The sequence below is a fragment of the Xiphophorus couchianus genome, chromosome 1 (genome assembly GCF_001444195.1).
Source record: "Xiphophorus couchianus chromosome 1, X_couchianus-1.0, whole genome shotgun sequence".
In the NCBI taxonomy this organism is placed as follows: Eukaryota; Metazoa; Chordata; class Actinopteri; order Cyprinodontiformes; family Poeciliidae; genus Xiphophorus; species Xiphophorus couchianus.
The window spans coordinates 9,446,784-9,468,804 of NC_040228.1; the positions used below are offsets into that span (position 1 = coordinate 9,446,784).

Sequence of the window (22,021 nt, forward strand, 5' to 3'; positions counted from 1 at the left end):
TTATATCGTTGTGTGTTTAACTTTGTAATTTTATTCGATGCTTTATTTTATATTTATCTCTGATGTCCAGCACTTTGGTTCAACTGTGGCTGCTACCAAAGAGCTTTATGAATAAAGCTGCTGCTGATGATGATAATGATGAGGAGGAGGAGGTGGAGTGCATCACAAATAGTTTCATGGGAAAGCGGTATTATTTGAGGGATATCTGTGATTCTATTGAAATAAATTACACCTTTCTGGAGAAATGCGTAATTTATTTTATTTACCAGAACAAAAGAAAATGTGGAGGAACACAACTTTTATTTTTATTTGCAAAAACAAATGGAAAAACTGCACATAATTTTCCTTCTTCATAATTGTGTGATACTTTGTGTTAGTCTATCACACACACACACAAACAATAAGAGATTCATTGAAGTTTGTGACCAGAAAGGTGAAAATATTTTTGCTGAAATATTTGCTAAAGTATTGGAGGCTAAATACACCACATGCTGTTTCCCTTAGCAAAATTATGTGAATTCATCATGAACTTCCAGTCTCACGTTAAAGCCCAGAACCAAGCTGGCTATGGTTTCTGGGTATTTATTGACTGACAACTTTCTCTAGTTTTGAACAAAAGCATCTCTATTATGGAATAAAATTTCACACAATCTTTTCTTTGCTGATATAATTATGTGAAGTATAAAACTGAAATTTTGGCCGCTAGAAACCAACAAAATTGGAGAGAAGTTAGAGGTGTTGTTGCACAGAGAAAAGGAGGGAAAAACTGTATGATTTATGGGCAAGCTGTATTATTCTTTCCTTGGTCATTCCTCAGGGTCCTGTCTCACTCTTCCTTCTCTTCAGCTCTTATTTTTCACTTGCTTTTCAGCTGTTTTTGTCATCCAGCCTTCTCCTTTCCACGGCTTCTTTTCAGCTGTAGCATTGTCATCTATCCATGTAGTTCGGGTGTTGTTTGACTAACCTATTTAACCATCTGGCCTTTAGCAGATATTCTTCCTGAAATCCACTCCACATGGAGAAAGTTCACTGTACTTCCACAATGTCACCAATAAGCCGCTAGGAAATCGGCCGGAGAGGGTACATTTCAGAGTACAGCAATGAGTGGCATTTGAGAGCAGCTGTCATGAGAAAGAAAGATTATAGCACGAAGCAAATTGTCTTGGTTCACGATTATGTGGTCTTTACATGAAGAATGACTGCTCTAACAGAAACAATTAAATCCCACAGTTGGACAAAATGTCAAGAGGGATTCTAATGAGATGGATTTTTGTTTTTCCATTGCTGAGCCGCACACACAGAAGATAAAAAAAGAAAAAAAAAAGAACTCAGCTTGAAAACCGTTATTCCCATTATTTTTCTGTTTGATCGTATGCCAAAATTAAAAGAAGGAACTCATTAGAGTCACAGAAACCAGAGAATATTCAAGCCAATATATGATTTAAAAAAAAAAACATTATGGCTAATAAAACAGTAGAAATAATAATAAAAAAAAAACATTTCATGTGCATTGCTTCTAAGGGTGAACAGAAAATGGATGGATGAATGGATGGATGGATAGTCAGTGACTACATGGATTTGCATTAAGGGATTCCAATCAAAATTGCTGCAAATTCTATGCTGCTCCACAGGGTGGCGATAAAGATGGCATTATGTATAAAAAAATTTAAAACAAATAATTCTGACTGAGGCTAAAGTTACAGCTGAAGTGTGCACTGCTTACACTTTTTCTTACAGTCATTACCTTTTTTATATTGTAGTTTAAGTTTATTGTAAATGTAAAGCCTGGGTGAAGTTACATAGCAGTGGAAACTTTAGAAACCATGTCTTTTTTTAACACCAAAACTGCATATAAATACTGTGCCATTTCTGCCTTGTATGATCTCTTTTATGGGACAGCTTTTAATAGGTGTATGCATGATTAACAGTTTATGTTTGCGTGTTGCTCAAAATGTGTTAAAGTTGTTGAGTTGTTCACTTACTGCATCTTGAGATAAAAATACGCACAAATATGGATAATCGTTTGGGTTATTTTTTAGATACCTTTGAGTTTTGTTATGTAGTCCAAGTTAGGTATTAATTTTGGTTTTGATCATATTCATGGCCATGCTATGTATTTCCACTGTGAAAGCTTGTCACACTGTCAACTTTGTTGTGCATGCTGTTGCATCTAAAATATTCCCTTCTGGTTCTACATGGAAATAATTAAAGCGCAGTCTGTGACTTGATGCACAGCATCAAGTCTTTTCATGTCTTTCACATATTCTGGGACACTTATCATGTGCCCCTGCTGTGCATAGTTTTTTATATTGGGATGAAGGGTGTAAGATGGACATTACTGTAACTTATTTGTCTTATAGTAACATTTTGCCTGACCATCTTGGGATGAAAGTTCAATGCCCTTTACTTTGTCTATGAGAGCAATTAACTAGTCAAATATTCTTAGCTGATTTAATCCAAAAATAAGCGACTCTGCAAGCCTACTGGAGCCACTTGAAGCATTTAACCTGCAAAGGGGAGTAAATCATTATTCATGCAGACAGTCAGTCTGCATATAGTAGCATGAGATTAAGTAGTGTTATTATTGGGTGTTATTTGATTTAGACCAGTAAGAGCATTGCAGTAGTCTGAATGTGATGACACAAATGCATGAATAGACTTCAGCCTCTTTTAAAATCTGTGGACTGTTCTTAAAGGAAAAATATGTGTGGGAAACGATCCAGTTTAAATTATCTTTACCACTTCTGCCAATAAGAGTTAAACCAGACAGGCTTTGATGGCTACAAAAACTCAAGTATTAGAAGAGGTATATGTATTCAGTGAACTAGCATGAATACTTTTGGTCCTGCGTTGACTCTTGAAAAAAATCTGCAATAAATGCAGACTTATTAACGCAGATTTTGTTTTTTATATTTGCTGAGGTAGTTTGTTGAATTACCGTTACACTCTTGAAAAAAAGAAGAATTGAGTAGCGTCAATAAAAGCCCAAAAAATCAAGACATCCATAACTTCAGGTCACTTCTGACTGCAACCGTATATTCAGTTATATTTTCTTATCATTAAAAAAATATCTAATGAAAGCGACGCCGCATGTGTTCTGTTCTTTATTCTATTCACATGAAATGTTCTGACTGACTTAGTTTCTTTAAAACACATTGCAGCGTAACTAACACCAGTTCAGGAGTCATAGGATCTTAGGTTTAAGAGGCATTTCTGTGGAATTGTTGACTTTCCAGACAGAGCTCTGTGGCAGGTGTGGTGTGTTTATCCAGAGTTTAGTAAGACTGTAGATAAACCTGTCTGTGACCGAGAGCAGATGTATTCCCCATCTGAGGGTTGTGTTGGCCAGGAGCTGCTTGAGGATACAAGTGAGGCAAAAATAATTAACCACTATGGACACAGGCTGCTTGACAGTTGAATTTTTTTTGTTGTAATTTCATCAAAACTTGTTGAAGAAGAAGGCTATGTTAAAAAAAAAAAATACAATTAGTATCATGTGACTTGGAAAGTTGATCATAATTTGATGGTAAAAATCTGTGGAGAAAAGATAAGATGGACACAAAAGGAAAGAATTATGAGGACTAAGAAATAGTATGAAATGTGAAGAAGGTTTTATAAAAGCAGAGTATTTTGGGTGGACAGAATGAGAAGGTGGAACCCAATTCCTCTTTGAGTCTCAACTTTATTGGCTCATATATTTTCCTCTTTGCTTGCTGAAGCCCGAGCCACATATTCACATTGTTGAAACTCATCACCTATTTTACAGTCTTTCCTTAAAGACACAGTAGAAGAAGATTTCTCTATTGATCCAAATCCTGTACAGAACATTGTGGCCGTGCTGACATGTCCGCCTGTTACTTTTTTTTAATCACACATACAACATGTGTGCAATCTAAAAGTTGGCACAAGATATTGACACAGTAACATGTTTGCACAAAATTCCCCAAACACAGGATGCTCTCACAGCCAAACTTTTTTTGTTGTTGAAGATTCTATGCAGCAAACCTTTGGTTGTGTAGAAAAAACATGGATATCAATAAGTAATTTCATTTTGCACTGACTATCTTCAGAAGGGCCTCCCTGTCAGCCATGCTGCATCTGCAGCACTTCAGCGTTGAGCCAGAACAATTTCTTCACAGATATATGCAGCTTATGCAAAGATTTCAGAAGATAATTATCTTTTTACTATGTATACAGTACAGTGTTCACTGCAATGAATTTATTGCTCACAATATTTGGCACGAGGTTCTGATAAGTTGTGCACTGGACAACTCTTGGGATACTGATTAAGTGAAAATCCAGTTTAGTTGAACCTGGTGGCTGCAGCTAAGAAATAAGTGCACTTTTCTGCCAGATGTAATTACACTGGTTTACTTAGGTATCTGCAGATATTTATACCATGCATCCATATGTCCATCTGTCCGTCCGTCTGTCCAGCCATTAGCTTCCGGTGAATCCGGGGTGAGGTTGAGGAGGCAGAAGCCGAGAAGAGGGAATTCCCTCTTGGGCCAGCTCCTCCCAGGGAATCTCAAAGTGTTCCCAGGACAGCCAAGACACTTTGTCCTTCCAGTGTGTCCTTGGTCTTCCCATGGGTTTCCTCCCAGCGGGTCGGGCCCAGAACACCTCACCATGCGTTCAGGAGGCATCACAACCAGATGCCCCAGCAACCTCAACTGGTTCATGTTAATGTGGAAGAGGACCGTCCCATATGACTAGATATCTTACCCTATCGCTACTTTTTTTTTCTTTTTCATTTTTTCACCTTATCTCTTAGGGAGAGCCCAAATACTCTGTGGTGGAAACTCCTATCAGCTTCTTATATCTGCAGTTCGCTAATGAAAGCTTGCGGCCATAAAAGAGGTTGGGAACGTAGATCGACCAATACAACACTTATCGATTCGTCTATCGATTCCCCTATCGATTCGCCTATCAATCTCCCGCTCCTTTGTTTTCCTCATTCGTCTCATCTGAAAACCCTGAGAGACTTAAACACCTCCACTTGAGGCAGAACTTCATTCCCAACCCAGAGAAAGCACTCTACCTATTTTCGACTTCTGTTCTGGGATTTGGAAGTGCTGATTTTTATCACGTGCGCTTTACTCTTTTGCTGTGAACTGCTCCAGTGAAATCTGCAGCCACCTTTTGAAATAGGCTAATTTTAGCCACTTGTATTTGCAACTTATTCTTTTGATTAGTAAACATGTGTCACATGGTTCAATGACAGTTTTGTGTCTCAACATCACACTTCCTTCACCCCACCAAATCCACATGTGCAAGAAAAGAGGGTAATTCTCTTTTTTTGCCCTTTACGTTTGGGAAGCCAACAAGCCATCACTCAACAGAAAATACTTTTTAAATAACTACATTATATATGCTAAGATGTTTATAGGATTATTGATCAAAAAGAAAGAAGAACTTGCAGCAGAAACGTAGTGTTAGTGTAGGGTTACAGTTGTCATCCCCAAAAAACACTCTAAAAAGTTTTCAGCAGCACATATAATGAATGGCACAATATATTTCACATGACACTTTCATTTCACATGTTTTCTTTGAAACGGTTTATCCCAGCTCCTTCAATGTGAATCCTCTCTGTATATAACACATTGTGGTTTTTGACTGTGAAACTTTGGATGGAAAACTGAGGGTTTGGATCCCCATTAATGAAGAAAAAAAAGGCATTTAAAAAATGAGACGATATTTAAATATGACAGAACTTAGTATACAGATCCAAAAACAGAAAATGGTAAAAACATAAATGCTAGAGAGGAAAGTGAGGATGAAAAGGCTCTGGCACAAGCAGGGGAACGTGCAATGAGACAGAGAGCAGGACAGAGTGGGTATCAGAGGGAGAATCCCACTAATGATGAACAGATGTACAAGTTGCACAAGGCCAGTTCAGTTTAATGCTGAGAACAGTCAGCTGCATGCACACACACACAACGAAAACCTCATTTAACAAGAGATCATTTTTGTTTAACCACCAAGCTTCTTCAACAAGAGAGGCTTGTTGGGACTTCAACTAAGGTCACTTCTATTCTGTGAAAAAAAACCCTGGTGTGTGATTCAAATTACGACTTCTACAGGAAGTAAACTTTCAAAGCTTGCCAACTACTGAGCTAATTTATTTTAAACTCAAAGCTGATTGAATGATAAATCCATGATTGTTTTACTAATTCATTATGTTTGCAGCTCATTTTAGCAGAGTATAGTTAATGTTAACATTTTGTCGATATTTACAACCTCATACTGCAGCTAAATGTCAGAAAAGTTTGTGGTGAACTAATGATTATGGCTGAGTGTCAAGAGGCTCGGCGGTGGCTGGAGTACATAGCAACCTCACTCAAAGGAAACTTTATATGAGCAGAATGAATGAGAAGTTACTTTACTCAGGAGATGGTAAGAAAAATACAATATTGGGGAAGAAGGCATCACAGTTTTGAAAATCATCTGTTAGTTCCATGGATCTAAGCACGAGGAAATGATTCAATTATATGGAACAAAAAGTCCTTGTCACATCTGTGAATCCGCTGCACTACTTCTAATGCACTCTGATTCTGAAAAGTGCAGGATACTGAGATCGAACGTGTGGAGTTCACGGTGGCCTGCTGCGTCACGGCCGGGTACATGTACACGTGTGTATTTTTTCTTTCATAGTAAGAATAAACTGAATATTTATGAATAAAATGTAAATTCTCAATAAATATTCTGACATAGTAAGATAATTATTTGCCAAAAAGACAGCGAGCGATTACATGAGTCTAACTTTTACTTTCAAGCCTCTATCACCCTGAGGTGAGTAAAAGATGTATATTGCAGAGTGGGAGAAAAAAGGCTGTTCCTGGGTCATTGTTCCATCGTTTAATTCACAATAGCATGAATTCTTTAACAACGGTGCACATATTTGGTAGAAACATATTTTGGGTCTTTGATGCTCCTGACGCATAAGCTTTCCTGTTAAATATCCTAAATAAGTAGGAAGGTATGGATATGGGTATGTCATTCTCTTTTGGTGTCAGGTCTTCCAGTGCCATTGAAAGTAAAGACTAGCATATAATGGAGTGATGGGATAATAATGAGTGCAGGTATTTGCCACCATATCAGGTTCTCTTAAACATGCTTTTGTTGTTCTTAGAATGACTTTGCTTATGTCTATAAAGCAGAGATCTTCACTCTGAATAGAATAAATACAATAACTTTGATTTGTCTCTTTGAAAAGGCAATTTGAATTGCTTTTGTAGTTTGTATCATGCAACATTTTTTACTATCAACCTTTTACTGTTGGGACGTTCGTGATTCAAATGAACATTATGTCTATTGATATCAAAAACCTTAGATAAAAAATTAATAAAGTAAGAAATGGATAATTTTTCTGCATAGAATTGATGCTAAGCTTCAATTGTATTTTTTTTTTTTACTTTAATTTATGCACGTATCCTTCTAATCACTAGATGTGCACTTACTGAAAGGTGCCAGGCTTTTTCCAGTATCCAACTTTCCAGACAGTTTTGTTTTCCAAGCCATCTGGCATTAAAGATTAGATGGCGATCCGCGAAGGAGTTCAAAGGGAAACAAAAACTGAACTTCCATAAGGAGGCACTTAACCTACTTACTATCTTCAAAAGGTGCACTGCTCTGCTATATGTAAAAATAAGCACAGACAAAGTCTCAGTGTGAAGTGCTTGCTTCCCAGCACTGCTTCTTAAGGTTCAAGCAAAATGTATTTATAAAATAAAGGTCTATAATACAGAAACTACAAAATCAGCCAAATTAAAAAAAAGGCACTTGACAAATGTGTAGGTTTTAGTATGGCCCATCAAAGTACGATTTAAAAGTAGCAGAGTTGTCTTTGTGAGGATGTGAACATTTCCATTACACTTTCAACAACTTGGGAAGGTAATATTTAACCTTGTGAACACAAGCGCTTTGCTTTTTGTGGGAGAGTCACCACAATGTTGGTTGAGGCTCATGTGACAAAATATGAACCTTAGTTCACATTTTAGTCTTCCTGAAACAATTCCTGACAGAAAAACCTAACGATTGCTCTAACTTTGTAAAACTTTGTCTTAATGTACCTTCTTTAATCACAAAAATGTTCAATATTTGGACCTTTGTAGATTACTTCAGTTTTAGCTTCTAGATTAACAAATTATAACATTAGACAAAGATAACCAGATTAAAGACAAAATCTAGTTCTCTAATGCTAATATAATTTATTAACTCTCCTGTGGTCTTAAGAGTTGGGGTTGTTTGGACCCCACAAGCTTTTTACCCTGTGTGCTGCTGGCAGGTTTACTCTTACTCTGCATGCACTTTTATGAGATTTTTTGTGAGTGTGTGGTTTTGAGAACTGACTGTCTGACAGAAAAACCTCACTGATTCCGTGACATTGTCTTCGCTCCTCCTCAGGGTCAAGCTGACTGCAGGAGGCTAAAGGTAAAAAGCTAACAAAACCAGTCGTACTGTGTGAAAAGCAATCGCTCTTGCTGTGCATTGAATTAACTTAATCAGATTTCTTACAATGATTAGTTCAATTTCTTTTGCCATACATGGGATTGATTATTACCAGACCTGCAGAAATTTCAAATCATAGATGTGAACAATTCAGAAGTTTTTCTGAATTGCCAGTTATTGGAAACACTTCAAGGCAGCGGTTGCTCCCAACAGTGGTGCAACCCCAGTAACTAGGTCTTGGCAGCAGTATCTCTTTTACAAAGAGCCAGGCTGGTTTGGACAGACTTTTCCCTGAGTAATAAAATTATAATTTAATATCTTTGTATCTTTGGCTGGTATAAACATTCATTTAATAATGTAACACATGCAAGTGTTACAAAAAAGCAAAAAATAAAAAATTCTGCAAGGACGAAAATATTTTTTCATTGCTCTGCGAGTTTTGGTCCATGTTAAAAGATCTTGTTCAGTGTCCATGGGTTTTTTTCTGCACAAATGAAAGAAAAAGAGCAACAACTACCAGATGCTGTAACAGTAGACCTGGTGATAAATCTTTATGCTGGTGTGCTTAGTGGAACAGGTGTACTGTGATTGCAGCTAACATATTCGATACATTTAGGAAAGGTGGGCCACAAAAAGTAGAGTGTTGGTGTGAATGAGCTTTGTATTTTCTTTGAAAATAGAAATAGTTATTGTTCCTGTTGAATGGCAATTTCAATACCACAGAGAAGCATTATGATTATGTCACTATACGGATGAAACCATGCGACTATCTAACAGAGCATTGTAACTCTGGTATTTCCCACTCTAACACTTACAAATTAGGAGAAAGTATAAAAATAAAGTTAATTTTAAAGAATTCAAAACAATTCTTACTGTGTTTAGCATAAAAATGTAAATATGACGCATTTGTTTTCGCAAAGCTTTTGTTTTTGTGATTGGAGAAAGTAAAGTTAATTATAGAGAGGAGTGATCTAAAAGGACTGGAAGTTTACTTTGTAGAGAACAAAACCACTTGAATAGACACGTTGTGCAATTTATCCCTGTAAGAGCAAAGACTAAAGAGGAAGCTGAGTGTGTGTGGCTTTGCTGATGTTTACACAGCATTAAAGTAGCTTTACCCTGTCAGGGACACCGTATGTGTACAGTGTTCTCCATGTGTTTAATCTTAGAGCAGATGTACTGTACTGTACTCCTTCATCACTGGCTTTAAAATTAATTGCTTGCTCCTGAATATTGCGTTGCCCAATCCTGCAGTATTTACTGCATTGGGTAAGGTTTTGAATTTTTATTTTTATTTTGCTAAATTTAGATTTAGTTTGGAATTCAGACTCTGATTAAGAAGTTTTGTTTTTTTTTATTGCCAGAGACGTAACCACACATCCAGCCCAACAAATCAAGATGATAACGATGATTTGGTTCACAAGAAGAAGATAAGATGAGATTTTGGAAAAACTACGACTCATTGAGTTTTATTTTTCTAAACACAAAAAAGTTTTTTTCCAAATTACAAACTTTTCCCAATCACGACAAGAGGATGAGTTGAGGTTTGGCTTGTCCACATATATTTGTCTGATTCTCATCTGGGCTTTACATGAAAGACATACATAAGAAATGCTCTTTTTGTTATTTATAGAAACAGAAACAAACTTAATAATTACACTGTATTAGTGTAGTGTAAAAGATGGAAAGGGGAAAAATTCTGTGGATATGAAGAAAGCCAGTTAAGCAGGAAATAAAAAAAATATGACATTCTGTTTCTCTTTATCATACTGTTCAGACATTTCTGGGTTTCCTATCTTGACAGCAACTCTCCCCTAAAATACTCTCTTTATTTGACAACTGACCTTGTCTCACTTAATCTCTCATTTCTTACCACTCTTCCCCTTACTTCTGTTTCCCTCCCCCCCTAATTTTCAGTTTCATCTGCTTTGTTTTCCCCTCATTGACACTTTGGCTCTCAGAAGAGAGAGGAGGAGAAAGTGGAGTGGAGGAAAAGATGTTGGACCAAATGGGAGGAAATGACAGTTTGGTCAGGAAAGCTCACATCTTCCTATAGTTTACTGACCAGCTTTTATGGTCAAACAGTATAAACACACCTGAAGACACAGGTTGTAGTGTACAGATGATTTTAAACCAGGAAGTTGACCTCAAAAACCTGTGGCATTTTTGTTGATCTGCTATGTAAGTCTAATAAAGACGAAAAACATCTAAAATAGCCCAGAGGAAAGCTGCATATGCCTGTGATCCCATGATACATCCACCTGTTGGGCAGCTGTGACATCTTGAGTTGATGTCCTGTTCAGATTTTTTAAAATTCTTTTCCTGTCAGTGAGTGGCATGAAAATAAAACTGCATATTTCCTCAAGAAGATGTGGACTTGGGAAGGTATGTTGGTGTGTTGCCACATTTTTTGGTATGCCTGTTTGTTCTTTGTGATTTGAGAGCTATGCTAATGACAGCTGTTGGCTCTGTGATCATGAGGTGATTTCCCATGTTACCCTGGAAACTCCACATCACACTCAGTGTCCTATACCGCTGGTGTGTATGCGTGTGTGTGCAACGCAGACAGACAGACCTCGATTTGCCCTGATTCGGGTCTGGATTAAATATGGACTCAATTGTGCTTTAATGGCCTTGCCATTCAGCTGCATTCTGTTGATAGAAGCCTTTGTTCTCCAGTCAGGATTTAAAGAGCCTCTAAATTTTAGAGTCATAAAATTCCTGAACATGTTCATTTGTTCAAAAATAGAAAATGCCAAATTTGCATTAGAATTTGTGAGGCCTACAAATAAGATTTATTGTTGCTGCTCAACCTTATTTTAAAAGAAAACCTACAGCATATTTTTTTCTTCTTGGGATTTGATTGGGAAACAATAAAAAGTTTATTTGCTCAGCTCTGATGAATATATCAGGTCTGCTCTTCCACTTTCTTTCTTTTCTTGGATGCCCCAGCTTTATTCTCCACGATGCATCAAGACAGCAAACATAAACACACTGGAATTTATCCTTATCCTATAAAAACTCCTTTAAATAGTTCTTGATAATATGGAATAAATCCCAGACAGATCTGAGGGAACTGCATAATACAAGTAGTATTTATTAGAAAATTAGCCTATGACTTGTGCCAGTTATAATGATTTGCAAAAATCTGTGGTTTGTGTTTTTTTCTGAATCTTTTCTTTGCAACTCAAATCTTGTTTCACCTGCTTCTCTTATGTTGCAATGCAGATAAACCCAAAAACAACTACTTTATATCTAATCAAGTGGAGAAATGCGGACCTCATCATAAATACCTCTGACAGCATTCAGATCTTGATGTAGAAATTGCTTGCAATGGTAGTTGCAAGAGGTAAAAAGTAACTCGCTGTCTTGTCAGATAGAGTATATCAAAATTATAAAAGGAGGGATGGTCATTAGCAGGAAAAGGTGCAAATGTTATTTACTGCAGGTTAGCTTTAAGCTACATCCTGTCAATCATTCTGATGTCCAGCCTCCCAGCAGACTGGATTCTATGCATCCTCTCTTGGTCAGCTCAGGTAGTTAGCTGCATCTGCAGAACTTGATTTTAGAGTTTTTACTACATGACAAGCTATGAATTGTCTTCCAAATATTAATGAGAGCTCTCCTTCTTTTCTTCAATGATCTAGAAAAAATCGCCGCCCTGACATCATAGTGCGTGGAGCCAAAACCAAACCTACTTTTCCTCCAGCAAGGGAGGCGACTGGAATTCTTGAATTCTTAGAACAGTGTGTATTTTTAAAACACAAAAGCAGAGAGCAAGCCATGGTGATCTTTTCATTATTGAGAAAACAATAAAAGTTGCACCAAGCTACAAAAAGATACCAAAGGAAGAGTCTGTAAATAAAATGTCAACACAAAATCCAGCTTAACAAAAAGCAGACAAAATGATAAACCATAACAGGTGCAGTACTTTAAGTAATTACGTGGTCCCATTTGGTGATTTGCAGAGACAAACTGTTTCCACAGACACTCTTTGAAATAGTCACGCTTGATTCTCTGATGAAATAATAAATCTGTTCTGCTTGTATTTTTTTTTTTTACAAAAGTATAATTAAATTGCCCCTCGCCCACACTGATGATTAACCACACTGGTTTGGAGCAGCAACCGGCAGTATAAGTCCTTCATGTTGGTCACAAGTTGCATGGTGCAAGTTTATGCGTTCCATCCCTGCGACTCAAATCCTATAACTAGTTATGTAGTTGAAAAAAATATTCCTTGTGCGGTTGAAACCAGAGAAAATCTCGCTGTTGCAGCCAGAAAGCCAGAAAGTCCGCTGAGATAGGAAATGCTCGAGGCATTTTAGAGGAAAAGTGACCTTGAAAAGGTGTTACAGTCTCAGAGGAAGTGGACAGACAACTTAAATAACTTTTCAAATATCCCTTATTTTCCTTTTAGTTTTGGTCTTATCCCTGGACAGTGATTTACATTATAATAAGCTTAATGTAGACCAGTTACATTTAACTGATACATCACCATGCAGAGTGCTGACCACACTTACTGGCATACCTGCTAAAGATGTGTTAGAATCTGTAAAATAAATTCATCTTTCTTTGCAGCAGTATAATCCCTGATAGTTTAAAATAAAATTTGCTGGTTATTCAAAAAAGATGACAATTTAATATATTCCCAGGGTCTTCAGGAGACCCTGGGAATATATTAAATAGGTCATGGACATCACAGAACCTCCACTATAGTTACTGTAGTAGTAAATTTTAGATGCTTTCCCACAGCCTCACTCATCCTTTAATATGAGCCAAACCCACCCAGAGCATTAGTTACCTGAAAGCTCAGTCTTGTCCTAACCCCACCAAAGCACACTGTTTAAGTTACAGACCCAGCAGAGCTTAGCATGTTTTTGTTTGTACTAATGCGACAGAAAATGTCTTTTCCTGACAGGAACCGTTGTGGACACTTCGTCCACAACGTTTGTTGTGGACACTTTGTCTCTCTAAGCTCTTTGCTGCAGTTTCCAACCAGTAAGCAGTAACTGTTTGCTTCTTAACATCCTCTACCATCTTCCCACCTGTAGATGATGGCAGAATAAATATGGGCTTTTGTCCAACCTTGTGGCCAGTGGCCAAATAAAGAAACTGTCAGAAATGTCCCCATGTGGAGAAAATAAAGAATATTTCTATTCTATTCTATATCATGTCATTTTATGTCCTGGGAAAACAAAGTGTTGGATTATTTACTTAAAATGTACACCTTTGCCACTGTCTATACATGACCTGAATCCATATGACAATTACACACCACATAACCTTCCTCAGCTCTTCTGATCGGTTTCATTCTCCCCCTTTTAACTGTCGTGAATTGTTGGGTGACGACGGGGCATTTATTGCCCACCAGCTCACCTGTGGTCTAGGTGCACATGACTGTTTACCTCAGAGGTTCATGAAACTGCTGCTTTCAGACCTAAAAGTGAAATTACAATAATGTAACGCTGAAAATTGGAGCTTCTGTCTGAATGCTTTTATGCATCACTCTGCATGACTGGCAACGAGAGCCTGCATTTTTCACATGCCTCTAACTGCGGAAGGGTTTTTTGTGAGGGTTTACACAGCCTGTAAGGATTTACTTTGGGGTTTGGTTGTGTACCAAGGCCATAATTTGCTCGCAACACAGTGATAAATCTCTTGTTTTGTTTTCTGACAAAGATAGAAACACCTCAGAAATGTAGGTGAGTGATACAAAGGGAGGATTTCCATTTGTAGGTTGAAATTACAAAAAGGTTAAATTTCACTTACCTGCTGGGTTAGAAAGAGTGAATCAGTCATAAGTCAAATTTACATTAGACAGTGGCTCGAGAAAGCCACTGTCTAATGTGATCTGAAACTATTCAGTTTGTGTATCTTAGAGAACTGCATGGTGTGTGTTTGTGCGTGTGTGTTTCGGCATATTTGTTACATATTGTGACAAGCAGAATCACCTGTGCAAGCGAGCGCCGTTAATGTTCTCGTGAAATCTTTTCAGCACCGAGCTTGTCTTAGATTTCCCCCGGGGGTCTATCCACACACTCAAACACTAATAACTGCACAATCTAGTGTTTCAACAGCTCCCTGTGGAAGTGTGTGTTCCTCCTTGCATGTGGGCGTGTGTGTGAGTGCTTTGGGAGTGTGTTATTAATCCTCAATGGTGCTGAGAGCAGCCTGTCTGGCTGGATCAGTGCCCGTCAGGATCAGTCGGGTCTGCTCAGTGCTATCACATCTCAGGTCTTAATGAGGCAGCTCAGCAGCTCTGCAGGATTTGTGTGTGTGTCGGTGTGTGTTTTCATTCTTTACATCTCATTTAACCACTTTTTTAACACAAATATTGTTGACAAATTCCTAGTAGAGTCAAATGCTTTATTGTTGGCTGTCAGGCTTTATGACACAAATGAAGATCTATCAGACATACAAAAAGCATCCACTGCATTCGCTGTATGTGTTACAGAATTATTGATCAAACACTGCCATCATAAACATCATAGGTGGAGAAGAAACAAAGTATTTGAATAGAAACTACAGTTATAAGTAAATTTAACAGGAATACAGCGGGTGGTAAGAGTGAAATTTACTAATCAAATTTGCTGGATGGAAAACTTTTAGCATTGAACCTGGTCATGTCTCAACATTTATAACTTATCTATTAACTTTGTAAGTCGTGAAACAAGCATTCTTCCCTGTGCAAATTACTTTCTAACTCTTTGAAATAAATATGCCAGTTTATCAACAATGCCACCATTCTATATGGGTTGTCTGTCACAGTATTTATTTTTTATAAAGCCTTGGATGAGTGAATCTCAATTTCAATTTGAATTAGTTTTTTATTTTTCAATTGCACAGAAAGGTGGGGTGCAGCATGCTGCTTCAAAAGCCATTACTGTGAAAGTATTTAATGGTGCTTTTGTCCAGCAACAATTGGGCGAGAGGCAGATAGTGTCTTGGACAGGTCAACACAGAAACACGTAAAGCAAACAGCCATGCACACACAAACTCATACCTAGTGTAACCAATTAACTAAACCGCCATGCTGTTGGACTGTGAAAGGAAGCAGAAGTACCCAGAGAGAACCCACTCATGTGGGGATAATAGTCAAACTCTATGTAGAATGATCCCATTTCAAGATTCAAACCCAGGACCTTCTTGCTGCTAGGCAACTGTGTCCCCAGGGCATCCTCTGTGAGATGAAGTTGGGAATAAATAAAGTTTATTTTGTTCTAAAATGTGCATAAGTCATTTAAGACGTTATTCAGCTGATTTGGATACTAATAAGGATCTACAGTCAACATAAACAGGTTGTTTGTTTTAAGCCCTCAGTGTGTGAAAATCAGTGGCTAAGAATTCAAGTGCAGCCTTTCACAGGAAACAGATGCACATGAGATAAAACACAAAATTATTCTAAAGACTTAACTCAGACCACTAGCAATAAGAAATGAAGTGTGACTCGAGGTCAAGTTTGAATTTTGAGTCACCATGTCTCTCTTGCAAACACAATCCAGTACTGTGAGCTGATCACACTAACTTTCAAAAACCTTAGGCTGTTTTTAGTTTATTTTAATTGTGAGATGTTCCCACTCCGCTCTCCACTCAGAGTCAACTGATCATGATTTGGTTGTCTTTACCAAGCAACGGAGTAAGCGCACACTGCACTCTATGCACCTTATAAAGCATGGATTACACGTTCAAAGTATTGTAGTTGAATTTCAATACATTTCAATGAAGATACTGTATAGTGACACTTAGGAGTGAAAATATGGACTGTGTGCGGTCTGAAGTTTATAGGACTTTTTTTAGTAGGTGATTTCCAATGTTTTGGCTTTTATCTGATTCACTTAAGATCTGTGCCCAATAGCAATGGCATAAAAACAAGCTGAGTTAATTAGAGTGTACACCAGAATTACAAGGCCCTTTGCAGTACATTTGCCAAGCAACCACAAACCTCCTCAGTACACAACAAGATAACACTTTTGAATTTTCTAAAAAGATTATTTATCAATGTAGATAAAGATGTACTTTATTGACTATAAATATGCTCAAAAGTCAACTACACATAAAACACTTATTTAAAAGTAGGTAAAAAGTAATGCATTTCCTCTGAAGAAAATGGGAGCAGGGCAAATAGTGATGGCAATCATCACTACACTTTTACTTTGCCAAGATGTAGATAGCATTAAATACCACCAAATGTAGCAAAGTTGATTTAAGTGAGAAATTCTGCCTGTGTATAAATGCACAAGTAGAAAAAAGGGGATGAGGCTGTAGTCTTGCAAGGTGCTGTAATCCACTGAGAGACCTGGACAGCCTGCTGTTTGTTTGTGTGTGCAGACTGTCACTAAAGCCATGCATGGGTTTGAAGGTGGTCTTATCCATCTGAATGCCCTTTGAACCAGAAGGTGTGTGATGGCGTGCCTTTGAGTGTGTAAGAGTGTGTGTCCTGCAGCAGGCCTCCACATCCACCCACCCACCCACCAACCCACTCATGTTGCCCTCTGACACACCAGTCCGCCCCCCTTTCATCCTCCATTTTCTCAGTTGGGTGTGATCACATCAAAGTGCAACAGGGGGGATTACAGGTTCCTTTGCCCCAAGGGGTCCCAGACACGACCCCTCTCTGTCTCCCTAACTGTGGCAGACACACACTCTTTTCCATTCCTGACACTGTCCCCGGGGCCCCTGTAATCCGTATGGTGTCACAAGGTCAGGGGACCGTGTCAATGATGTCCATTTAGGACTTACGGGACACAGCTACATGCTGTATATAAGTTTTTATCTTTAATCTTTTTTCTTTTTTTAACTCTACTCCCTCCCTACTGAAAGCATGACAGCATGACAGTACCTGTTTTAAATACTCCTTTAAAAAAGGCAGCCTCAAAATAAATGCAGAAGTTGGGATGGCGATTAACATTTTCTGGCATCTGCCACAGGTGAAAATGTAAATTTGTTCATTACACATTTTATGGCTTCCCTTTCTAATTCTGCAACCATTTTCTTGTGAAAGAAACAGAAGTTTTCCGCTTTGCAAAGTTTTTCCCTACTTTGTGCCCACGCATCGCCATTTTTCCCCTTCACACTTTCCATTTTTCTTCCTCTTATCAATAAACAAACTGCTTCAGACTCAGTTACTTCCAACATTGTGTATCAGTCGATTTGTCTTGGTAGTTTATTATTTCTGATTGTGGAGATGGATTGATATGAAAACGTAATTATTTTAAAAATCAGACAACAACTGTTTGCAGAAAATTACCTTCGGTCATCAGTCGTCAAAGTTAGCTACTCTTAAAACTGGTGGTGGTTGACGACAGGAGTTGTCATGCATAAGGTACAAGTAAAAAAAAAAGAAAATAATTATGTGCTGAACTCTACTCCACATAGTATACTAAAATTTACTATGTTTTTTTGATGCTATAAGCTAAAAAAGTTAAAAGACATACTGTCTTGTGGGCACAATAACTTGAAGAAATGTGAACCTTTGCTCACTTTAAAAGCTTTACAAGTGGCAAACGATTTGAAAACTGAATTCACACAACATGATGAAACCATGAAGAAATAATTCTTCACCAACAATTTAAAATATGCTGAGTCTTTTAATAAGAAAATAAGACCTCACTGCAGACAAAGGCATTGCATCCCAGAGCCCAGCTGCTTCTGCAACTGTTGAACTCAAGACTTGGATGGGACTCCATGTCCAGATTAATTTCATGGCGATTAAAGGAGTTGCTGTTATTTGTAGTATGCATGTTAGCTGACGCCATTGTTCCTCCCTTGCTCGTAAAGAAGCTCTCTACATCTGTCCACCAGGATTTTCAGAGCATTCTTCATTAGGGCACAGCAACGCCACGATGTGCTTGTGCTCTACGCCTAAATATAGAAACGTCACACACAGAATGTGCACACACTTATAATGAATAAAAGTTAAAAAGGATGGAATTATGGCAATGTTAAAAGTATGAAAGAACAACCTACTTTTATATATTTACTTTGATCATCCTCTGAAATTGTATCCATTTGTGAGTCTAATGTTCACATGAGCGAGCGGCATGTACTGCGCGAGGAGCCTGTCTAAATAAAAGCCTGGATTTAATATTTTTGCTGAGGGAATCTATTCCAACAGAAATACTCTGCTTCCACAGCACTTATGGTAATAGGTGCAGTTTTTAAAGTCAATATGGTATCATTAAGTGCAATGAAGCGTGATCCTCGAGCTGTGTGGCGTTAGTATTTCCCTTTCATTCTGGGTGTTTCGTTCAAGGTTGATTTCAGAAGTGAGTCAGTGCTACATTAATATTTTTCTATGCACCCGGTGAGCATGCTTAATTTGATTAAGCGATTAAAAAAAAAAAATCTAATAGCTAATCTAATATCAGTGCTGCTAAGTTGGGTTCTGAGTTTGAGAAGCCAAAATCAAGCCAGGCTCTGTTTTCTTACTTGGCAGCTAAGGTTGCTGAGCCTCTTGGCAGTGGGAACTGTGCTGTTTCACTCAAGCTGCACTTCAGCTTCAGATGCTGAGTAGATTGTTTTCACATTAAATATGGATAATTTAATATCTGGTTATAAAGGTTTATACATGTTAATGCACTGTTGTTTTTAACAACACTAGTGTCATCCACGTTTTTGCATTACATGTATAAGTAAGCATCAGTTTTTACTTTTTGAAGTGTAATCATAATAGACTTTATTAATGATTAACTTAACTGTTTGAAAATTGGGGTAATTAGAGTAAACTAAGGATATATCCACTGAATAAATCCACATTCACATTGAACATCACAATGCTTCAACACAACATATGGGATTCATTGGGTATGTTTACTATGAAAAGTATTCATACCCTTGAACAATCTTGATATGTTACAAAAACTAAATTCACTGTATTTTATTTGGAATAATTTGTGCCCAACTAACCCAAAGTGGCAAAGATTTCTGAATTCAAAGGAAAACAAAAGATTGTTTTTAATATTTTTCGACAAGTAAGAAATCTAAAAAATGTGGCGTGCATTTTTATTTAACCGCCTCCAAAAGTCACCTCATTAGCAAATTTCTTGGCAGAACATTGGTGAACAAAACCGCATTATGAAGACCTGGAAGAAATGTCCGAACTAAAGTGGTGGAGAGTTTTACATCACAGGTAGGTTGTAAAACAATATCCTGAGCTTTGAATGGAGCGCTGTTCTGTGCATTATCCAAAAATGGAAATAGTACAGTGCAGCAACAAAGCAAAGAAGGCATGGACACCTGAACTTACATACCAGGCATGATTAACATGATTAATCAAGAACATGATTAATGAGAGAAGCAACCAAATGGTTGATGGTATCTCTGGACATACTTTAGACCTTCATTTCATTTCATGACTGTATACAAAACCAATTAGGTTCTAGAAAAAGTCTGACATTAAAGATACAATAGTTAGAACCCTCACTCTAGAAATCCTTAAATGTCACAATATATTTGTCACAGCAGAGCTACTGAGATAAATATGTGATACAAGATTTTGATTTCAAGAGGTACATAGCAGCTGTGCTGGTTATATAATACCTAGTATGAATATTGTACAACCTTTTACTGCACCTCCAGAGTTACATGACTCTGTCTTGAAATATGTACTAAGCTTATTTCAGAACTGTTTTTTTTTAAGCAGCTGTCCTAAAGTAATTTAATCGGGTTAAATAAGGACTGATTTAAGGTCTTTTTCTAGAATCTCTTTATGAAACTGTCATCTATAAAAAAATCTCCTTAAGGGGGTGTAGTTGGCATCGCTCCAGCTGAAAGGGCGCACTCAGTCACATCATTGACGTTTCTAAAAATGTCTAAAAAGAGGAAGTAATTAGAGAAGCCATGTGAGAGTTCTTGCCTGCCAAATTATGTAACCTGAAACATGATAAAACAAAACAAGCTATCAATTTACAAAACACAATCCAGCTGACCCGTATTACGATTAATTCTTGTTACAGTTTAGTGCCTCCTATGTATCCTTTGTTGTTACCTTTTGAGACTGTGATGGAGTAATAAATAGACAAGAAGATAGGCTCTGATATGAAGACACTGGTCCGCTCCGACATAAAGATCATTTTGGTTCAGTGACTTGCAATAAAACACAGACTGAGCTGGAGACAATTAGGGCACTGAGCCCTCATCTGTTTCAATAGCACAGAAGCTTTAGCTGAGACAAAGGCTTTTGTCACGATCACAGAGCTCACTCTGTAGCCTGTAGAGACATCAGGCTGGTTTATGACAGACAGGTCAGCAGGGGGCGGGGCGCGGGGTCGAGACATACATATAGCTTTAATTGTGCAAATGCCAATGTGCATGAAAGTGTTTAGAGGCCTGGAGATGAGTGTGCATTGTGTGAGGACTGCCCTGCAAACCTGGGGACAGAGCCCACCCTTGCTTTATGCGCTGCCTGATGTGAGACCCCTGATCGGGTCACAGTGGGCTGTGTGTGTTTGAGAGCGTGACTGAGTCACGGTTGCCGGGTGCAGTGTGGCACCTGCTGCTGGAATGCTGGAAAAACAATCAATGTAATAATTGGTGTAAATGTAAGACTTTAACCAAGAACTCTGTTTTCACAGAGTTTGTTTGTTTTATGTATCTGTTGGCACATCTGGTCAATTAAACTCTGGACTGAAGTCGGCATTGACTGGAAACAATCTTCTTGTTAACAGCCTGAATCACCTTAATCGTCTAAAGGGAATCTTAAAAAATAACGTACAAATGAATCAGACGAATGGGGGGAAAAAAGAGAAAAGGTAACAACAAATGCTTTGTGGTGAGTTAGTTTGAAGTGGGAATTTCTGAATTCAAAGTCAACAAACGTCCAAAAGGTACATCCCAGGAAATTTGTAATTCCAACTTGGAAAGACAAAATCACAACTAAAATCCCCAGACAATCATAGGTTTTATATCAAGATGACCATTGTGCATATAGAGCCAGAGTTGCAGGAGTTATCTGTTTATCTGCATCTCTTGCAGTTTGTGTCATGTCACTCTAGCACAAGCACTATTTATGAGGATGTTTTTTTTCATCCTGTTTAAATGCATACAATGTATTGAAATGCTGTATTGTAGCAGAAATACATACACATACTCTAGTAAGGCAGTCTGATTCTAACCCCTATTGGGAGCTGTCTTAAATAGTTTCAGGTTTGTCTGTTGTACAGTGGAGCCCACTACGCAGTTGTGGCATTTATTTGCAGCCAATTGCAAGTACTTTCAGCCAAACGGGTTACTCTATAGATTGGCTTGTTCATCAACCGTTGACATAGGAAAGAGTAGAGACACAGGGCTGAGACTGACAATCCTGATATATCTTTAAAACTCTAGTTTTTTCCTGATGTGACTGTTGTATTTAATTCCGCAAGAGGCATTCTTGAGCTCTCATGATTTTTTTTCTGCCAAAATCCTTTCAGAATTGAACTACGACAAAAGACAGACCCACATCTGAGCCCTGATATGACCACAAGATGATGTAAGCCCCCATTTGCCACAAACGTTTGCCAATTACCCTCGTACTGGGCGTGGATCAGAGTGTGAGGCATTGTGGTGTCAGCCTAAACCGTTCCTACTTGTC

At 37.9% G+C, this 22,021-nt stretch overlaps 1 protein-coding gene across 1 annotated transcript in view; it reads left to right on the plus strand.

Annotated features, from left to right (window-relative positions):
- The window catches only part of sema3b (sema domain, immunoglobulin domain (Ig), short basic domain, secreted, (semaphorin) 3B), an 81,527-nt gene that overhangs the window by 21,075 nt on the left and 38,431 nt on the right, over window positions 1-22,021 (plus strand). The window lies entirely within an intron of this gene.